Source organism: Sminthopsis crassicaudata, chromosome 2, assembly GCF_048593235.1.
Source record: "Sminthopsis crassicaudata isolate SCR6 chromosome 2, ASM4859323v1, whole genome shotgun sequence".
In the NCBI taxonomy this organism is placed as follows: domain Eukaryota; kingdom Metazoa; phylum Chordata; class Mammalia; order Dasyuromorphia; family Dasyuridae; genus Sminthopsis; species Sminthopsis crassicaudata.
In genome coordinates, this window is record NC_133618.1 from 4,779,233 (window position 1) to 4,795,845 (window position 16,613).

At 40.8% G+C, this 16,613-nt stretch overlaps 1 pseudogene; it reads left to right on the forward strand.

The window, feature by feature from the left end:
- The first annotated feature begins 395 nt into the window (after nucleotides 1-395).
- On the forward strand, nucleotides 396-15,920 carry LOC141552552 (pre-mRNA cleavage complex 2 protein Pcf11 pseudogene; annotated as a pseudogene).
- The last annotated feature ends 693 nt before the right edge of the window (nucleotides 15,921-16,613 follow it).

Consider the following 16,613-nt stretch of genomic DNA (forward strand, 5'->3'; position numbering starts at 1 on the left):
AGGTTTGAAGTATAGACCCAGCAATGGACTAGAGGTCATCCAGGAAAAAGATGCTTTGTCACAAATGGCTTAGCCCCAGAAGCCCTGATGAGCTCAATGCCAGAGGGATGGAGAGCTCACCACCAGGGGGAGATGCTCAGAACCATAGGGTCCTAGAGAAGGAGGTGAGTGCCAGTAGGTACAGTGAGCTCAGCACCAGAGGGATGGAGAGCTCACCACCAGGGGGAGATGCTCAGAACCATAGGATTCTAGAGAAGGAGGTGAGTGCCAGTAGGTACAGTGAGCTCAGCACCAGAGGGATGGAGAGCTCACCACCAGGGGGAGCTGCTTAGAACCATAGGGTCCTAGAGAAGGAGGTGAGTGCCAGTAGGTACAGTGAGCTCAGCACCAGAGGGATGGAGAGCTCACCACCAGGGGGAAATGCTCAGAACCATAGGGTCCTAGAGAAGGAGGTGAGTGCCAGTAGGTACAGTGAGCTCAGCACCAGAGGGATGGAGAGCTCACCACCAGGGGGAGATGCTCAGAACCATAGGGTCCTAGAGAAGGAGGAGAGTACCAGTAGGTACAGTGAGCTCAGCACCAGAGGGATGGAGAGCTCACCACCAGGGGGAGATGCTCAGAACCATAGGGTCCTAGAGAAGGAGGTGAGTACCAGTACCTACAGTGCCAGGTGAAGGATTATTGTTTTTAGGCACAGCAAGTCACAAAACCATTTAACTGATGCTGAAAGAAGCTGTGAACTTTATGGATGTGGGAGGCTGAAGGGGATTTTTATCCTCAAGTTTCATTCTTATGACCAGGATGTATCTCATCCAACCCCTGATTTTATAAAGAAATAAACAAAGGGATAAAGAGATTTATATACAGCATCCCAAAAATCCTAATTCAGTTTTGGGCTTTGATAATATCAGAAGTAAAAATGCTACAAGTGTATGAAAAATATAATTTGATATTTTAATTATTTTTATACTTATTTCATTTCATACATTTTGAATAACATTTTAAGGTTTTGTTTGTTTCAGCCCTTTTGAATGAAGATGGCAAAAACTAAAGAATAAAGGCAACTGAATTCTCTGGTTAGTCCAACTCAAATCCATAGTAGAGAATTCTTGGGGCCTCAGTTTCCTCATCTGTAATCATAATAGCTTACCTTTATATAGTATTTTAATATTTGCAGAACATTTTACAAATTATCTTCTGATGTATAAAAAGTTTGAGAAACAGTTTCTGGGTAATTAATCATTATATTAATCATACCAGCATATAATTAATAAAATGGGTCAGTAAGACTCTTGAATGGGTATTCCTAAGGGTGGCAATAAACTTTGATTTGTTAACAGATAAAGAGAGAGTTGAATATTATAATAAAAGGTGCATCTATTTTAATGAAAGGCTGAGGGACATGACTTTGATCACTCAGTTCGAGTCAAAGAGACTTATCTATACTCTCATCACACATCTGACAAAAGGGAGAATCCACATGATCCCAGAACTGCAGAATAAAACATAATGGGCTCAATTTTCCTTTTGAACAGATCTGAGTTTTTTCTTTTAGTATTGACAGTTCAAAGGCTGAATGAATAAGCTTTTGTTTTGTTTTGTTTTTGTTTTTGTTTTCATGAGGCTGGGGTTAAGTGACTTGCCCAGGGTCACACATCTAGGAAGTGTTAAGTGTCTGAGACCAGATTTGAACTCAGGTTCTCCTGAGTTCATGGCTGCTGCTCAATCCACTGCCCCACCTAGCTGCCCGATGAATAAGTTACAGGGGCTAATTTCTGGGTGACAAAAATAGAAAAGGGGAAAATTCAATAATTGGTTATTAATACAAGCAAGAAATAATAATTTCTCTCAATCTAATTTGACCCTTAAAAATAACACTATAAGTTAGGTATATTTTATTATCCCCATTTTACAGAAAAGCATACCAAAAGTGAGTAAATTTCTGCTTTTGGCTTTCATTTTCAGTCTAAGATCATTCTGAACTTTAGCATTATTGACATTAAGCAGATAGGACTTATATCACCTCCTAAAATACATCCTTTGTTGCTTGCTCATGGTTCTGCCATATACCAGTATAAGTGTGCATGTGTATGTATATATGTGTGTGTGTGTTTGTGTATGTATATATCTATGTGTGTATACAAATATGTCATTAAGCATATATATATATATATATATATATATATATATATATATATATATATATATATATAATCTAGATGTGTCTATGGATATATCTATGTGCCTATGTGTATACATGTGTGTATGTATATGGAAATCAAAATTGTTTGATGAATTCTCTTGACATAAGTTCCTAAAGTTTTTTCTTCATCAGAATTGTTTCCTTTGTTTCTTCAGAATTTGAATCATATTGAGAATTTCCCATCTTTTCTCAGCTGATTTCCCCCATATAATTTTGATCCCAAGATCCCGTCTCTTTTTGAAATCTGCTCCCCCCAAAGCAACATCATACACTGGCTCTGCCTCCATTTCTCTGCCCTGACACAGTTTCTGAGATGATAAGCCCTGCTGGCTTATCAGTACTTCCATGAAGTCCCCAGTTCCTTCCTGTTAATGAAAATTAGGCCCAGCATCGAATTTATCCTCCATCTTTTGAAGGATGAAATTGTCATTAAGGCAAGTGGAGCATTTGATGGCTGCTCTGCTTTGGGGAGACAGAGTCGCAGCCAAAGTCTGGAAAATTGAATTACCTCATCACAGCAATATTGTTCCTCCATGCCAGGCTACTGATCTATTCCCTGGGTTACTCATCCATCTTCTTTCTGTCCAGTTGGTCTATATGGATAGACCCTGCTGACCAAATCTGTTTGGTTTTGTTTCTGCCCCCACTGTATTCCCAAAAAAGGCTCCTCCCTCTCTAGTTCTTCCTCCTTTCTGTCCAGGCCACACTCGTCTGGACTCCTCCATCATGCCCCAGAAACTTCCTGGAGCCTTGGAGTCCCCACCCAGACATCCTCCGATATTTCAGCCTCCCTCTGGTGGGAGGGCTCTTCCCAGAACTTCCAAATAAGGAGGGTATTCAGGAGAGCAGGGCCTGCCTTTCTCAGGAGACCCAGGCTGCCCTCACCCAGACTTCATCACACACCCCAACCTCTTCTCAGGTCACTGTATAAGTGGGCTTCTCCCATTCGAATGGGAGCTCCTTGGGGGCAAGTGTCATCCTCCTTTGGGCTTCTGTGCACATTCCCAGCATTTAGCAATGTCTAGAACTTAGGAAGCACTTAATAAATACTTGTTAACTGGCTACTGATAGACTTCAGTTCCAGCATTTTCTCCCATGAATATACCTTTGTACCAGATTTACCAGAATTTGCCAGTTATTACCCACTGATTCTGCTTGTTTCTTTTTTGAATAAGGCATGACCGTTCAGACCCATGTTCTAATGACTGATTTCATCCCACTATAGTTCACTGATGCCTTTTGGGTCAAATTTCCCCCCTTTTATTAGGACATTTAATTTCTCTTATTTCTTATCTCAACATTGGCCTTTAAAAAATCTACAGCTCTAGGGCAGTTAGGTGGCTCAGTGGATAGAGCACCAGCCTTGAAGTCGGGAGGACCTCAGTTCCAATCTGGCCTCAGACACTTAACACTTCCCAGCTGTGTGACCTTGGGCAAGTCACTTAACTCCCAATTGCCTCAGGAAAAAATAATAATCTACAGCTCTGGATTTTATTCCTTTCAATTAACAAAAATATTGATTAAACACCTACTATGTGTCAGTTACTATACCAGGTGCTAGAACTACATACACAAATGTGAAAATAGGGCCCTGTTCTCCAGGAATTCAGAGACAGTAAGAGAAACAATATTAAAACAAAGACAAGGGGAAAGGGAAGGAAGGGAGGCACTAGTTTCTGAGGGGAATCAGGAAAGGCCTCAAGTAGAAGAGTTTGGAAGGACCCTTTTTTTTTGTTTGGCATCTAATTGTTCATGACCCCATTGGAGATTTTTCTTGACAGAGATATTGGGGTGGTTTGCCATTTCCTTCTCCAGCTGGATTTGAACTCAGGAACATGAGTCATTCTGACTCTGGGTCTGGGGCTCTATCGACCCTACTTCCCCCTTCAAGGAAACTAGGGTCTCTGAAAAATGGATGTGAGGAGGGAGTTGATCAGGGGTGGGGGAAAGGGAAGAATATGCAAAGCAATTTAAATGGGGAATATTCATCTTTAGAACAGTAGAAAGTATGGTCAGTTTTTGTGGATGGGGGTATTAGGTCATTTAAAACAGAAAGACTAAAAATCAATCTAATTAATATAAATAGGTTAATAATTTCTTCAAATTGATGCCTTTCAATTAAAATATAAGCTCTTTAAGAACAGACTCTTCCTTTCTTTTTTTCTCTGTTTTCTCCCTATCCACCTATCTCCCTCTCTGTGTGTCTCCCTCCTTTCCTTCCTTCCTCTTTCTCTCCCTCCTTTCCCCCAATTCCCTTCTCTGTCTTTGTCTGTCTCTTTCTGTCCCTCTCTGTGTATGTTTCTCTTTCTGGCTCTCTCTCCCTCTGTCTCTGTCTCTGTCTCTGTCTCTCTCTTTCTCCCTCTCCCTCCTTCCTTTCTTTCCTTTCTTCCTTCCCACTTACCAGTTCCTGATACATAGTAATAGTTGCTTAATACATTTTTGTTGATTAAAACAAAAGACTAGAGAAAGAAAAGGCTGTCAGCTTGTGATGGGCTTCCAAATCTAAGAGGTAGTAGGTAGCCCTTGAAGTTTATTGAGCAGGAGAATGCCATAGTCAGATCTGTGCTTAAAGAAAATTACTTTGCAAACTAAGTGGAGCATGGATAATATACAGGAGCGACAAAGCCAATTAAGTCAATAGCCAATTAAGAAGCTATTATAACAGTCCAGGGGAGAGGTGATGAAATGCTGAGCTAGGGTGAAAGGCGAGAGAACAGTCTGGATGCAGGAGATGTTATAGAGGCTGAGATTGTTTTTAAATGGCAGCTCATTGGATAAATAGATTAAATGAGAGTAATTGATGACAACGCCAGAGCACTAAGGTGGGAGATGGGAAAGATGATAGTGTCTTCTACAATAATGTGGGTGTGCACAAGATGGCTCCGCTTGTGAGGGAGAGAAAGCGGTAAGATCCATTATGGATATGTTGGGTTTGAGATGCCTTCGGGACGTTCCTTTGGAAATGTCCATTCGGCAGCAGACAATGAGGAACTGGAGCTGAGAAGAGAGACTAGTGGTACACGGGGAGTTTGATTCATTATCTACGTTGATATAATAATTAAATCCGTGGGATCTGAGGAAATCACCAGGACAGAAAACTCCAAGTAGTCTGGAAGAACACCCATGTTTGGTAGAGGATGGATGCAGGACAACATCCCAAAGGGGGAAGCCTCCGGATGTTTGTCTTGAAAGGGTCTCTGTTACAGCTTGGATATGTACTCAGTGAAAACCACTGACCTTTCTATTGAGGTTACCTGATGGACAAACAGCCACTCCACTGCTCCCCAGGGCTCTGGGTCTTCCTCTTGCCCTTTCTAAGTGAGCTCCCACTTACAAATATCCGTGAGTTCTTGACCAACAAACTGCCTCTTGCTCCCTAGAGCCCTCATCTCCTCCCGCCCAGAAGGAACCTCAAATGTGTCTTATCACTCAGGGGAATCTTCTTCCACCCTCCAACCGCCTAGCACAGGGCCGTCATCCCCATCCTTCCTCTTAGGGCATTTCACACGGAAAGAGTCCCTCGCTGTCCCCCTGAATGTCTGGAGTACAGAGAGTTCCCCTTCTCTTCCAGGAGGAGAGTCATTCGCCCTTGGTGAATGACATAGCAATTACTCACTCGGCCATGGCAGACATCACACACTCAGATAGACACAAAATTCCCTTTGCCTTTCCTTGCCCTGCTGCTCCCTCTCTCTTTATTTCCTGGACAGGCTGTGGAGCCAGAGCCACTCCTTCTGGGCAGAACAACTCCCTCCTGGGGGACCCAGACAGCTCGCCCAAACAGCCCAGAGAAGGACCAGAATATTTATGTAATGCTGATAAGCAGTCTGAGGCTGAGGGAGGGGTGGCTGGGGATGCTGGGAGTCCTGGGACTGTGTCATAATGATATTTCCTTCGGTGGAAAGGAAGAAAGTAGGGAAGGAGAAATAGAATGTACTGGAATAGACCTACATATAGGGAGAAACTGGAGTAATTGTTTACTATTTTTTTAATGTCACCAGTGCAAAAGTGTCGAAAGCAATATAAAATATGACATTTTTCTAGGAATGTTTTAAACTCATTATGTTTCTTCTTGACATTAACTCCATGATCATCTCTTCTTAAGACAATTAAATATGGCTTCCAAGCAGGTGTGGTGTGAAGCTCAAATAAAACAATAGATGTCTAGCATTTTGCAAATCTTCAAGCTCTATATAAAGGTCAGTTATGATCACATCATGGCCATCATTAGCTTCTAATCCCATCAGGCCACTAATGTTGTCTAGCCTTCACTCCCAGAGGCCTGAGCTCAAGCAGTGTTTACAGAGCAGTGTAGGGCCACTGATCAGTGTTTAACAACTGGGCTCTCTAGGATTAAATTTTAAAAGTATGCACATACATGTTTAGATTTAATCTTCATTATTTACACCTTCTTAAACCTAGACAATTAACAACAAGTTAGATCGCTCTACCAAAGGGCACAAAAATAAAAATCAGCTCAGAGAATCTCCAATGATATCAGACTGTAATATTGAATCAGTAAGCATGAAATTATTAATTTTGTCAAGAAACTATAGAGAAGGAAATATTTGAACTTTAATCCAGGGTTCATATGGAGTCATCAGGTCAAAGTGATATTTCTACTACCCTTGGTCTTCTCTAGGCAAAACACATTGACCATAAAGCTATCCAGAAGAAAGCTAGGGCCGTCTATGTCAAGATGAAATACTGATGCCATTCTGAGGGCAGAGTTGGAGGAAAAGTCTACTTTGAGTGATGAAACACCTTCACAATTTCAGTATTAATGTGCATTTTAGAAAGAGTAAAAAATGGATGGCAACAGTTCTAGAAGAAATCCAAGGAGCTGTACAATATAAATGAAACATGTGCCCCATTTGCCCCAAGGGAACTAGCGAAAGATTAAATACTCTGCATTAAAAAAAAGGAAGATTAATACTTTCAGAAGACATGACAAGCAGGTTAAAATGTTCAGAAATCATACTGGACCAGAGACATATCCCTTCATAGCACAAGAGTACAAGCTAAAAATAGGGACTTTTAACAGGATTTATTGATTATAATCATTATGGGTTATATATTGATTTCCTGATATAACCTATGAAATGGCTAAGATCTTAGAGTGGAATCAAAAAATCCTACATGGATGACATCACATAAATTCAATCAACAAATATGTAAACAAAGGGGTGCTTAAAACTTTTCCAAGTCATGTGAATTAATTTATAAAAATAGGATTTATGATAGCAATTCATGACCAAATAATGGACAATATAAATTATTTCAAGACCCTAAACTTATCACCAGTGAAGATTATACAATGAATTGTTTTGAATTGTGTAACACATTAGAGGACATTCTAAAATTTCAACACCGACTCAGTCTTTAGGACAATGAAATCAAATAGTCTGAATTATATGTCTGAAGCTCCAGAGCTTATAAATCATTATACAACAAATATAAATCTGCTAATATCCTTAAGGAGCCAATAAATAAAATGAGCTAAAACTAGAACCTCATCGCAGATAAAATCATTATTCCTAATGGCCTAGACATAAGACCAACCCACAGACCTTTAAGAGTAACTTTGAATGGATGTCACCATCCAGAAGTCTCCCACATTCACAGACAGAGTTCCAAAGCACATGCAAAGTACAAATATAGATAACTAGCCCCCGAAAATCTGAAACATGTAGGGAAAGGGTGAGTGTATTTCACCCCCATGGTTGTGGTTGGTCCTGGGCTAGGGGTTCTCAAGTTGTTTCAGTGAATCTGATGAGAGTACACCCCAAATTGTCAACCAGTTACAAGACTGATTCACCCAAGCAACAGTCCAGATAACATCAAGCCCAAAAGAGCAATGATAAAATTATCTCTGGCCGCAGGGTTCTTTCTATTTGAATTCCATTGAATGTAACATGAGGAGAATGATAACAATGATATATATTGCTTTAAAGCTTGGGAAGTGGTCTAGATCTCCTGTATCATTTGAGGAGAAATATCCCCCCAAAGCTCATTAGCCAAAGCCAAAGCATGACTGACCAGCTTCTAGCTCCAGCCATGGCCTTTAAGGAACAGCATGGAGTATGGATAAAGTACCAGACTTAGATCCAGAAAGACCTAGATTCAACCACTCTATTTGCTACTGACTCTGACTAAATCATATCTTTACCTATGACCTAATCTCCCTCACCTCCCCCAACTTTGCCCTAAGGACAGTTCTTCTATCTCCCTCATGACCATCCAAGTTGTTTCTAAAGACTTTAGAGGGACAGATTATGCATTTTTAAGGGACAGAAATATCCTTTAGGGATGGGGAAAATACAATAGCTGCAGGCCTCTGGAACTCCTTCAAAACAGACCTACTCCCCGCAGGTCTATAATGTGGAAGTCACTTTGCTGGGCAAAGAGCCAAAGGAGGTGTTTTTGTTTTATTTTGATTTTAATGACAGCGCGTTGTAAATGAACTGATGATTCCCTGGAGGGGAGGGAGACAAATTTGATACAAGAGAGAGTGGGACTGGACAAGAAAAAAGAATTTTAATGTGAAAATTTTAAAAAGTTTATGTGGAAGAGAATGGAAAGGTTTTGGTGGATAATGATTTGCATCAAGGAAGAGAATAGCAACATTTAGGAAGTCATAAGGGCAGCTAGATTGTGCAGTGGATAGAGCACCAGCCCTGAAGGCAGGAGGACCTGAGTTCAAATGTGGCTTAAACACTTAACACTTTCTAGTTGTGTGACTTAACCCCAATTGCCTCGGGGGGAAAGGAAGTCATAGAGCTGTGGAAGTATGAAAGCCAGAATCACTTGTAGCTTCACAAAATGATTTTGGGAAAGGATGTTCTCCCCAGGTTGCCCTAAACCTCTGGGGAGCAGACTCAGTAGGGAAAGAACCTATATAGAGTGAGGGGAGGAAAATCTATAATCACCCAGGATAAACTGGAGATTTAGAAACCTTGAGGAATAGGGGGAATGTCCCCCAAACTTAGAGAACCCAGCTCTTCATTTTGAAACACTGTGAACCTTTAATTTAGGGGAAAGTGCTGATACTTGGAAGCTTTTCCATCAAATAGCTCATGTTCTTCAGGCTCTTGTTTTGTCCAAATGGGGGAGCAGGCTGGAAATCTTAAGGGGGGAATATCTCCTTGTACACTGCAGGAAACATTCTTCCCTGAATCATTTTCTGGGCTGCTTCGAAGGTCATTTTTTTGCTTCCACTCAGATGTGAAATGACTTCTCAGAATCCACGTCTTGTGCTGCTCTGGAATTTCAGTCACTTAATCAACTTCACTCCAGAAATGCTCAGGGTTTTCCTCAAAGCAAATGTGTTGCACCGCTTAAAAAGGTTTCAGAAACCAAATTTCTGGGTAATTGAATCATTTTGTTAATAATTCCAGCATGTTTGTTAACGAATGGCTGGTCTTTTGGCTTTGGCTTTGGCTTTGGCTCTCCCTCTCTCCCTCTCTCTCTCCCCCTCTCCTTCCCCCTCCCCCTCTCCTTTCCCCTCCCCCTTTCCCTCTCCTCCCTCTCCCTCTCTCTCCAATCATAGTGACAGATTCAAGGCTTATATGCTCATTAGAAGAGAGGTGTTCCCAAGGGTAGCAATCAACTCTGACTGGTTAACAATTAATGAAAGGATGAATATTGCAATGATGGACTGAACCTGAACTTTAAACCAGAGTAGAATACAATGGCTTCCCCATCTTAATCTAATTTCATGATCTTCAATGTCCTTCAGGAGATTACATTTTTAAAATCAGGACTTTAAAAAAGAGAAAAGCTTGGGATCTCCCCAAGTCATTGGCGATTAATAACCATTTTTCTCACAAAAGATTCCTAGGAATCCTGTGGTACCCCCTGTTCATGTTGGCTATATACTCTGGGGGATCCTTTGCCCAATCCTTACTTGTATTTGTGAGAGGGCTCACTAGTATAAATCTTCTATCTTTCCCCCTCTTGGGAATCTAGGGGTAACTTGTGTTTTTCCTCTCTTCTTAATTTCCTCTCTTTCTTAACTGCCTGCATTTGAGTTAGGATGGAAGGACTGATAGGAGCTTCTAGGTGCATAGAAAGATCAAGCACCAGCAGGTTAAAATGGAGCCGTGAGTACTTGACCTTGGTGCTTTGGTCCCTCTTGTTTCTCTTTGCTGCCTTAAGAGAAAGAACACCAGCTCCAACACGGATCAGACTTCAATTACACGCTTGGAAGTGGGAAAAGTGGAACCATTCAAGCCCTAGTGATGGCGGTCCATTCAGGCTTGAGTTTGTGGACAGACAAGTGGGGTCTGCTAGCAACTTGCGAGAACCAGTGAAGCAATGGATCAAAGGCAACCGAGAAGGAATGGCTGCTCCACTGGCTATGCTAGCAGGGAATGTGAACTTATCTGGGGGAGAATGACAGTGCATGGTGGTGTTTTTTTTTTTAATTTCCTATCAGTTCCTCTGCTTGAGTTTGACTCCAGGTGCAGCCTGCCCCAGCATCAGCTGCCTTCTCACAACCTTCCTGAGCAACTTTCCAGCTTAGTGTTGTGTGCTGTCTTCCCCTTGTAAATTCCTTGAAACAAAAACTTTCTTTTTTAAAAATTTGCCTTCACTCTTTGCAGTTGACATGATGGTACACCAGAGATTCTAGTAAAAAGTTATTAGAAATAATTCACAACTTTAGCAAAGTTGCAGGATACAAAATAAATCCACATAAATCCTCAGCATTTTTATACATCATCAACAAAATGAAACAGCAAGAGATACAAAGAGAAATTCCATTCAAAAAAATCTCAAGAGTATAAAATATCTGGGAATCTATCTACCAAAAGAAAGTCAGGAATTATATGAGCAAAATTACAAAACACATGCCACAAAAATAAAGTCAGATTTAAATAATTGGAAAGACATCAAGTGCTCATAGATAGGCCCATTGAATATAATAAAGATGACAATACTCCCCAAACTAATCTATTTATTTAGTGCTATACCAATCAGACTCCCAAGAAACTATTTTAATGACCTAGAAAAAATAACAACAAAATTCATATGGAAGAATAAAAGGTGGAGAATTTCAAGGGAATTAATGAAAAAAAATCAGAGGAAGGTGGTCTAGGTGTACCTGATCTAAAGCTATATTATAAAGCAACAGTCACCAAAACCATTTGGTACTGGCTAAGAAATAGACCAGTCGATCAGTGGAACAGATTAGGTATACAGGACAAAATAGGGTACAACTATAGCAATCTAGTGTTTGACAAACCCAAAGATACCAACATTTGGGATAAGAATTCATTATTTGAAAAAAAAAAACTGTTGGGAAAACTGGAAATGAGTATGGCAGAAATTAGATATGGATCCACTCTTAATACCGCATACTAAGATAAGATCAAAATGGGTCCATGATTTAGGCATAAAGAATGAGATCATAAATAGATTAGAGGAACAGAGAATAGTCTACCTCTCAGACCTGTGGAAGAGGAAGGAATTTATGACCAGAGGAGAACTAGAGATCATTATTGATCACAAAATAGAAGATTTTGATTACATCAAACTAAAAAGTTTCTGTACAAACAATACTAATGCAAACAAGATTAGAAGGGAAGTAACAAACTGGGAAAAAATTTTTGCAGTTAAAGGTTCTGATAAAGGCCTCATTTCCAAAATCTATAGAGAACTGACCCCAATTTATAAGAAATCAAACCATTCTCCAATTGATAAATGGTCAAAGGATATGAACAGACAATTCTCAGATGATGAAATTGAAATTATATCCACTCATATGAAAGAGTGTTCCAAATCATGTTGATCAGAGAAATGCAAATTAAGACAACTCTGAGATACCACTACACACCTTTCAGATTGGCTAAGATGACAGGAACAAATAATGATGAATGTTGGAGGGGATGTGGGAAAACTGGGATGCTAATACATTGTTGGTGGAGTTGTGAAAGAATCCAGCCATTCTGGAGAGCAATCTGGAACTATGCCCCAAAAGTTATCAAACTGTGCATACCCTTTCATCCAGCAGTGCTAGTACTGGGCTTATATACCAAGGAAATACTAAAGAGGGGAAAGGGACCTGTATGTGCCAAAATGTTTGTGGCAGCCCTTTTTGTAGTGGCCAGAAACTGGAAAATGAATGGATGTCCATCCATTGGAGAATGGTTGGGTAAATTGTGGTATATGAAGGGTATGGAATATTATTGTTCTGTAAGAAATGACCAGCAGGAGGAATACAGAGAGGCCTAGAGAGACTTACATCAACTGATGCTGAGTGAAATGAATAGAACCAGAAGATCGCTGTACAATTCAACAACAATACTGTATGAGGACGAATTCTGATGGAAGTGGAAATCTTCAACATAGAGAAGATCCAACTCACTTCCAGATGATCAATGATGGACATAAATAGCTACACCCAGAGAAGGAACACTGGGAAGTGAATGTAAACTATTAGCAATACTGTCTATCTACCCAGCTTACTTATACCTTCGGAATCCAATTCTTACCATGAAACAAGACATTTGGATTTACACACATATATTGTACCTAGGTTATACTGTAACACATTTAATATGTATGGGATTGCCTGTCATGTAGGGGAGGGAGTAGAGGGAGGGAGGGGAAAATTTGGAAAAATGAATACAAAGGATAATGTTATAAAAAATTACTCATGATATATACTGTCAAAAATTATAAATATAAAATTAATTTTTAAAAAAAGATACTAAGGATATTTAAGAGGTTTTACAAGGGTAAAACTGACAGGTTCTGGCAAAAGATTGGATGGGGTGGTGTTAGGATTACAAGGTGATAACTCAGGTTGTCTAAACAATTCTCTAGCTCACAGTTCACACCTTTAGGAGTTTACACCTTTAGACTTCTGAAAAGGAGTTTGCACATTTAAAGGAGTTTACACCTCCAAAGGGAGTTTACACCTTCAAAGGGAGTTTACACCTTCAAAGGGAGCAAGTTCATTGGCTGAAGGAGTTCCCACAAGCCCCTGGGAGTTCTCCCAAGCCCATTCTCTGCTAGCATAAAAGAAGGCAACATTGAGTCTGAGAGTCACTCTAGACTGGGAGAACCTTCAGGGAAGCTGGAGGAGATTCAAAGCCAGGATTCAGGGAGAAGAGGATTCCAGATTCTACCTTCACTCTGGCTAGAGGCTCCAGAACCCTCCCAAGAAACCTGATCACAGAGAAAAGGATTCTCAGAGGATTTCAACTGAGAGCCTCTCAGAACATTACAATTGGCGCCCAACGTGGGGCAAAGACTTTGGCTCATCCTGACAAAGGCTGATTCTGAGGCCTTCAGACTGAGCTAGCCCGGACCTTTCTCTTTTGGCACCTGAACGGGGACTTGAACCCTGGACCCTCAGAAGAGCAAAGGTCTCCATTCAGTGAGCGTTTTGCACTTAAGAGACCTAGATATGAAGACTCAGAGAAAACATTTGCAGGCAGCCCGGCATCAAGATATTCAAGCAGACAAGAATACAAGAAAGCAGAGACTCACAGCATTACTTGAAGATAGACGGTTATTTGATGGAGCTTCTAGGCCATCTGTAGCAAGGGCAGATGGCCCAACTAAAAGGATTTTTGAAGGACCTAATAAGCCCAACCCGAGAATTGATGGACCTCCAACACCCGCTTCTGTTCGGTTTCAAGGCTCACCACGACAGAGGGGGGGAGGGGGGCCCATGAGGTTTGAAGGACCACAAGGTCAGCTAGAAAGTGGGTGCCCTTTGAGATTTGAAGGTCCTCAAAGACCAGGAGGGACTCCTTTGAGGTTTAAAAGGCCACTTAAACAGGCAGGAGGAGGTGGCTTAAGGTTTAAAGGAGCTGTTGGTTTGCAGTTTGAGGGTCCCACAGGTGGTTTGAGGTTTGAGGGCCCTGCTGGCCAGAATGTGGGTGGTCTTAGATTTGAGGGACGTCATTGTCAGCCTGTAGGTGGAATGAGATTTGAGGGGAGCCATAGTGCATCAGGAAGCAGAATTAGGTTTGAGGGACCCCATGGTCAGCCAGGTGGTAGAATCATATTTGAAGGCCCTTTGCTCCAGCAAGGTGGTAGAATGAGATTTGAGGGTCCTTCTGTACAAGGAGGTAGTATGAGATTTGAAGGACCATTAGGCCAAGGTGGTCCAAGATTTGACGGGTGTCATGTTTCAAGATTTGATGGTCAGCCAGGTCAACCATCTCTCTTGCCAAGATCTAAGGGCTTGCACGGTCAATATGGTCCTGAGTTTGAAAGAACTCCTGGTCAACAGGGCCCACAAAGGTTTGATGGGCCACCTGGTCAGCAGGTACAACCAAGATTGGGGCCTCAGGGATTTGATGGTCCACAACACCTGCAAGCATCAAGATTTGATATTCCTCTTGGTCTTCAAGGTGCAAGGTTTGACAATCATCCTTCACAGAGACTTGATGACAGTGACTCTTTTAGTCACACTGGCCCATATAATGACCCTCCTAACAGTGTGTTGAATGCACCATCGCAAGGAAGACAGTTCCAAAGACATGAGCAAATGTTTGATACACCGCAGGAACCAAATTTTGATGGACCACATGGCCCTGGAGCGCAAAAGTTCTCAAAGCCACTGAACAGAGCATCTGGACATTATCTTGAGGAAAAGAATCCTCAGGGTCCTCAGTATGGAAACTTTAGTAATCTGCCCACACCAACTGCACTTGGGAATATTCAGCCATCTCAGCAGCTTGTCTCTGGAGTTACTCAGCCTGTATCTTTGGGACAAGGACAGCAGTTTTTACCAGTTCATGCACAAAATCCTGGTACTTTTGTTCAGAATCCAGCAGGTGCTCTTCCAAGAGCATATCCTGATAATCATCTCAGCCAGGTTGATGTGAATGAACTCTTCTCAAAACTGCTAAAAGCAGGAATACTGAAATTATCCCAACCTGATTCAGCAACAACTCAAGGAAATGACATTGCTGCACAGCCTCCTCCTGAGGAAAAAGGAGAAGCTCCAAGTGAACATCAAGATGTTCCTGACCTCACTAATTTCACAGTTGAAGAATTGAAACAGCGTTATGCTAGTGTTATAAACTGCCTGTATACTGGTATCCAGTGTTCTTCTTGTGGACTGAGGTTTACATCCCAGGCTGACGATTATGCACACCACTTGGACTGGCATTACCGACAAAATAGAGCTAAAAAGGATGTTAGCAGAAAAGTTACACATAGGAGGTGGTACTGTAGTCTAACGGACTGGATAGAATTTGAGGAAATAGCTGATGAGGAACATGCAAAGAGCCAGGTTTTTGAAAAACTACATGAAGAGGTTCTGTTGAAAAACCAAGAAGCTGCTAAAGAAAAGGAGTTTCAGAGTGTCCCTGCTGGACCCGCTGGGACAGTTGAGAGCTGTGAAATATGTCAGGAACAATTTGATCAATACTGGGATGAAGAGAAAGAGGAATGGCATCTTAAAAATGCTATCAGAGTAGATGGAAAGATTTACCATCCATCATGTTATGAAGATTATTAAAATACATCTTCATTTGATTGTACACCAACTCCCAGCAAGTATTCTTTTTTTGACAATGTTTAAGGGATTTTGTTGAAAATCCCTTGAACATTGTCAAAAAAAAAATTGCAGGAACCTTGTGACAGTTCCAAAGTTAAAGAAGAACCAGTTGATATCACACCAGCTTGTACAGATGATAGCGTAGATTCACCTACTGAAATTAAAACAGAATCTGATAGAGTTGAGTCAGTTTAAATAAAATAAGAGGCATGGTTTTCTTTAAAAAAAAAATACAAAAAGGAGCTGCTGTGTTATAGTTTAATCTAGAAGGGGGAGAATTTTTATACATGTGTATGTATATCTCTATCTATCTACATCTCTATCTATGTATATATGAGTATATACAGGAATTACTTAGGTGAGGCAGGGTAATTAGCTATCATTTGGTTAATAAATACATTTTAGTATTTGTATTTCCTACTGCCTGCATAGTTTCAAGTGCTCGTTGTGTGAAAGTTCTGTAGATGCATGCAAATGTAACAAAATGAAAGTGTATGTGTAAAATATGTATAATTTTCACTTGTGGAACTGTAAATTATAAATAAAAATATTTTTGCTATCCAGGGTTTGGGAATGTTTATGCACATCAACACTAAAGACAGTGTTTCTGTACATAGTATTGGGTGGAATTAAATAGCAACCTCAGCATAGACTTTTTTTTTTAACTAGAAGCCTCCCATGATTAAAAAAGAAAAGAACAATAACCAAACAAACCTTAAGATAATTTTCATCCTTCAAAAGGGGATAATCAGCACTGCAGGGCCTTTCTGAAATAGTAAAGTCTAGATTAAAAAAAAAAAAAAGAATTTCAGGCTCCCTTTCAATGGGGGCTTCCCCTCCTCTGAGGAGGTTTTCTCAAGCCTTTATGCTCTGAGAAGGAAGGCCACT